Source organism: Triturus cristatus, chromosome 6 (assembly GCF_964204655.1).
Source record: "Triturus cristatus chromosome 6, aTriCri1.1, whole genome shotgun sequence".
Classification (NCBI taxonomy): Eukaryota; Metazoa; Chordata; class Amphibia; order Caudata; family Salamandridae; genus Triturus; species Triturus cristatus.
Genome location: NC_140589.1, coordinates 1,384,157,742 through 1,384,163,741, shown reverse-complemented (window position 1 = coordinate 1,384,163,741; position 6,000 = coordinate 1,384,157,742). Strand labels below are relative to the sequence as shown.

Sequence of the window (6,000 nt, the reverse complement as noted above, 5' to 3'; positions counted from 1 at the left end):
ATGAGTGTAAAGGGTGAAAGTAGCAAAAATGGGGAGACCGGGTCTGACACTCAGTTAAAAGCTGGATAGGGAATATGTTATAAATCAGTAAAAAGGGGTTGTGTGCAGCTTTTGGCCCCTGTGTTTGTCATTTAAAAAAAAATCAGAAAATAAAAAAATAAAAAAACTGGTAAAATAGGCAATGAATAGCTTTATTGTTATCTCAACTCCTAAGTGATTTGAGGAAATATGAGGTACTTGTAATATATTATAAGTGGTATCAATTTATATTCTTTGATAAGAGGCACTGTATAGTTATTATACCATTTCCTAGTCTCTATCCAGTTTTGAATAATAAGTCTGCAATAATTTATGGTATTTACACAGTTGCTGTCTATTAGAACTAATATGTAAAGTACAGTATGTTACCTAGTGAATAATGGCATGGCTATTTATACCTTTTCCTATGTAGTACTGAAGTATATAACGGTATAGATAATGTATTTTATTTTTATAGTATGAGAAGCCTACTAATATTGATTGTGAAATGGACTTTGCTCCTTCCTTGGTTTTAAATGCATAAATAAATTAAAAAAATAAACAGGTTTCTTCACCATGTCATCTTTAGTTGTGACATTGGGATGGGATGATTCTGGGAAAGTGACATTGAAATGGGATGATTCTGGGAAAGACAGACACAGACTTGGGTGTACTAATCTTGTACCAAGGCTACTTGGACTGTGATTGAATGGAAGACTTGGAGATTACATTGGACTTGTTCTCTATCGTATTTTGGCACTAAGGCAATATGTGTGTCATCATTAGCTCAAACCACATGTGTTAGTGGAGCTAAACCATGCTAATCTCCCTTCACATTGGCAAAATTTCATTGTGTGTAAAGTGCATGTAGCTGTTGATGTGTCTCATCAATGTACAACATACTTCTTGTGGCACACCACTAAAACTTGGTTGTGACATTCCACCAGTTACTGGAACAGTGGATTGAAATGATCCTGTGTCTACAAAATGTAGTACTATGATGTTTTTGTCTATTGGTGGTATTGATTTGGGATCTGGTGCCAGCTGATTACATGAGTCAATGATACATTTTCTATTCACTCTGATTGTTTTAGATATATCCCCTTCTTCCATGTTGGCATGGTCTGAAACTAGACATGTGATAACTGGCCCTGAATATTAGTGACATGCATGGATTGTTATGGTAGCGAAAATGTTGATAGACAATTATTGGGCAAATACTATACACATAGATTTACTGGTATATATTGTTGGGAGTCATGGTTGGGAACATATGAAAAACATTTTCTACTTGCAAATTATCTATTTTTGCACATTCATTTGAGTTTTGGCATTGCAAAGTTATGATAGAAGAAAACAAATGCATTGATAGAATTGAGATTTACAACACCAGTCTATGAGTTTTTGAGTTGAGAATTAGTTGAGCTAAATGTGAAGAAATTAAACAGGGTGTAAATGAAAAAGCAAACCAAAGAGTGAAGAAGTCAGTCATGGTGAAGGACGCCATAGTTGGAGAGCCAAAATTGTTTGAAATCTAATGTCCATAATACGACTGGCATCAGAAAGGCAAATGTGTCCAGCCATCCTCACTTCCTGGTAATATGTATGGACGTCCCCTCCTGCGGGCGAGGGGGTCCACAGTTGCAGGGTCTGGGGTGGCTGCAGTTGGTTCTTCCTATGGCAGGGCCGCCCTTCCTGTGGCAGATGGAGATGGGTCAGATGTAGGACCACAGGAAAGGGTAGATGGTGCTGGTGACGCCCTCCACATTTGGGTGTAAATGTCCTGCAGCACCCCAGTCAGGCTGTCCATATTGGAGTTGTGAGCCTCCATCTGATAATTGAGCTCCCTCTTCAACTACTTCATCTCCCTGCGCTCGGTGAGTACCTGGCCCATCATATCTTGGGACTGATGATAGGCTCCCAAGACTTGGTTGATGGTGGCCTGGGTGAGAGTTACCCCAGTGGCCTCATTATGCTGGTCTACAAAATCCCTCCCACAACACGTACCCCCACTACCCTGTGCCCTTGGCCCAGTGTGCCTCATCTGACTGGGTCCTGGGGTTGCAGGCGCTGGTGGTACTATGGTCTTAACATTATCCAGGACTGGGGGGGCACACAAGCAGTGTTACAGTGATAGACACACAGGAATTGGAGGCTTCGGTTAACATGGGTGTTACAGCTGGAGTGGGAGGTGTCAGTGTGTGCCCAGTGAGACTCATTGAAGTGGTCTGCTCAGGCTAACCAGATGGACCAGGATCCTAATGTCATTCAGATTACCAGGAGTGTTGTCCTCACTGAAGGCTTGAACCTGGGCTGGAGGTCTCTTCAGTGGCAGATTCTTGGCCATATGCTCTGGAAGTTGGACCTATTGAGAAATAGAGAACATTTTTATTAGTAAATGTGTGTATTTTATATCAAAATCCTTTGAGACAAGCAATGTAGATACATAGAAGGGAAAAGGTAGAGATTATTATCAGTATAGCTATCAGTAGTATTGAACATATTACCCTAACATTTTACAATTTCAAACAGTAAAACATCAAATGAGATGTCCTGAAATTTTCATGATGTGATTAGGAAGTATAGCTCACATCTCCCAACCATTAAAACCAACACAGCAGAGAGGTGACATGTGTAATTGACAATTCCAAGGCCTAGTTGTCTTAAAAATAGACATTTACTCTTTTTGGATGGATGTTTGGCATTCCTCATCGTGTGAAGAGTGCAGAGTCAATTTTTGCAAGTACCGCTTATATTCATCATAGTCATTTTCATACTTTAACATTTTTGGGTCAACACAGTTTGATTACTGAAACTCATTACATAATTCAATTGGTTGGGAAGAACACGACAACATTCAGAAAACACCACAAACCATTTTCAGAGGAGAGCATTCAATAGGGATTGATCACTACAGGAAACTTTACCATATGTAGAAATCTGTTAGAGAAGAGAGAATGAGCAATATGACTTAGATTTTTAGGAGTATAGTATGCCATCCACCGTGACAAGAAGGACATCTTTTTAAAATTGGCAGCTCTTAATCCCTTGCTCCCTAACAGGGATATAGACTGCCACTCTTGGCTTGACAAAGTGCAATTTGTTTCCCGTGTTACTCTTTCTAAAAATGTCTCCACAAAGGAAGATTGATTGATTTTACTCAGTTGAGAGTACCGGCTGCCCACCCCTTTTAGTTTGGCTCGAAATAAGGCGATCACCTTCTTGGTTGGGGTGCCACTTGATGAAAGATTATATCTGTTTATAAAATTCACAATCTGTAGATACTCGAAAAAGCCAAGCTTGTTACGTTCACTGTATCTATTTTGAACCTCTTGCCAGGTAATTATTTTATTATTCATAAAAAAGTGTCCTAGTTCTTCTAAGCCACAGTCCCTCCTGTTTTCAAGATGACTAGAATGGATTTGAAGACCCAAACTTTTACATTCCGCTAACTTTAAATAGCGGAATCCGGAAGAGCCGCCTTGTTTAAAGAAGAATTGCAATCTAGAAGTGTAGTCCTGCAAAGTCTTGTATCTAGTCCTCTTTGGCAATTTCGATATTTTCAAAAATATCGGGATTTGCAAGCCAGATTCTTGTATCATTTTATCTAAAAAAGATTATCTAAAAATCCATTTGGTTCCAGTAAACACGCTGTAAGATCTAAAATTGCTACCTCATAATAAGTTCGAATTTTCGGTAGTGCTAACCCGCCCTGATTAATTTCTAGCTGTAATATTGCTAGCTTGACCATTGAAACCTTTTTACTCCAAACAAATTCCCTAAACATAGATTCTAAAATACTTGATATAATTTTTAAAGACACATTTATAGAAAACACACTAGTAGGGGAAGTATGGACATTTTTATTAGGGCTACGCAGCCTATTAATGTTAAGGGTAAGAAAGACCATTTATCGAGCAATACTTTGATTTTATTCCACATTGCTTGATAATTTAGATTAAAAGCTGATCAAATTGGTTGGAAACAAATACCCCCAGATAATATATTGGTTATGCTTTTAAAGCTTGGGGTTTGAGATTTAAGAGAAGAAAATCGCAATCAATGTTTAAAATCAAAATCTCGGTTTTCTTTTGATTTATTTTATAGCCCCTGATCAATTCAAATTGATTAAATTCTATTAATACCCGATCCAGATTCAGACATTCAGGACTTAAATATAAAGCAATGTCATCAGCGAACAATTTTAATTTCGCCATGCCCGGTATTGGCGCTCTAATTTCCAAGTTGCCGCAAACTTTTTGTGGCCGGGGGCTCGATAAAGAAGGTAAACAGCAAGGGGGACATCGGACACCCTTGTCTAGTTCCACAATTGATATTTACTGTCCCTACTTGATTAGCATTTATCACCACCTGAGCCTGGGCACCCTGATAGATGTTTCTCAACATATCAATAACCTGAACAGGTATACCAAATTTGCCCAAAACGAAAAAAAAGTGTGTCCCAATTAACCAGGTCGAACGCTTTTTCAGCGTCCACCATAATAAGTGTAGAAATATTATTTTTATTAAACAAGTCAAGGGCCTGAATTAAAAACCCGGTATTGGAGGACATCGATCTTCCATCTATAAACCCAAACTTTGTCCCTATAAATCAACTCCTGCGCTAGAGGAGTGAAGCGTTGGGCTCAGATTTTCATTAACATTTTATAATCTGCATTAAGAAGACTAATTGGACTGTAAGAATTAACATCCTTGGGATTTTTGCCCTTCTTCACAAAACTTACTATTATAGACTCCTTACACCTTGAGCGGACAGGACACCCCAACTTTATATTATTAAACAGCTTTATCAAGAAGGGGGTCAATTCCTGGGAAAATGCCTTATAAAATTCGGAAGCCCATCGTTCCCAAAGGCTTTCGCCCCAGCAATTGAATTCAGAGCTATTACAGTTTCTGGCTCTGATATATCAAGTTGGATATGCTCTACAAGCAGATCAGAAAAGTTTGGAGCCTTTACCCTTTCAAAGTATTCCTGGATCGGGTTCCTGTCCAACCATATATTCAGTAGCATAAAGGTGTTGATAGTGCTCCTTGAAGACTTGGGCTATACTATTCTTATCTGTTACCATGGTTTTGGTCTTGGGATCAGTTACCTCAGTGATTAAGGCTGCTGCTTGTCTGGTCTTAGTTAACCCGGCCAATAATTTACCCACCATTTGACTATTCTCGTATACTCGTTGATACGTCCTTGAGCTATTTATCTCTTCAATTAAAAAGAATTTCCTAAGTGCAGTGTTGGCCATCTCATACTGACCCCCAGCTTCCCCCTCTCCCCGTAGAGAGATATTCCTCTGGCTCAAGGCACTGTTAACAGCCTGCTGAAGTTCCATAATGTTTGCACTGCGTTTTTTACCTGAGCAGCAGAGAAAGCAATCATTTGCCCATGCCTAGCTGCCTTGAACCCACTACAAACTGAAAAGATTTCTGCCGTTCCTTTGTTAATCCTAAAATAGTCCATTATCCAATCTCTCAGATCAGCTACCCATTGAGGATTTTGAATGAGGAGACGATCCATCTGCCACTTCGATCTCGTCCTCCTTCCCACCTCAATTTCCAGCTCTAATCTTATAAAAGAGTGATCCGAGAATGAGTTGGCGCCTATTTCAGCATCTATATGATTCAATGATCGAGATATGAGGAAGAAATCGATACGAGAAGCCGTTTGGAATTGACGGAAATGACATGTATATTTACAATTTGTCTGGTTGGTCAGAACATATTCCTGTTTTGTAGCATCTAGAGCTTTTTTAGTTTTTGGCTTCAATTGCTTCATATTTTTATTTGAAGTATCTTTCCTCAAGTCTTGAATAAAATGTAAATCCCCTCCTAAAATAACCTGCCCGGGGGACACCCTAAGTAGCTCGCTAACCTTTAATAGAGCCGAGGGATCGTCTACTACTGGACCATAGTAGTTTACTAAATTTAGTGTCTTCCCATTTAGGTTAGGCACGACCCATATCC

At 39.1% G+C, this 6,000-nt stretch overlaps 1 long non-coding RNA gene across 1 annotated transcript in view; it reads right to left on the bottom strand.

Annotated features, from left to right (window-relative positions):
- Window positions 1-1,275: 1,275 nt before the first annotated feature.
- LOC146821441 (uncharacterized) overlaps window positions 1,276-6,000 on the bottom strand; it is a 41,458-nt gene continuing 36,733 nt past the window's right edge. The window contains exon 4 of the long non-coding RNA XR_014962716.1: window positions 1,276-2,383. This is a non-coding gene — a long non-coding RNA (uncharacterized LOC146821441). The remainder of the gene's footprint in view (window positions 2,384-6,000) is intronic.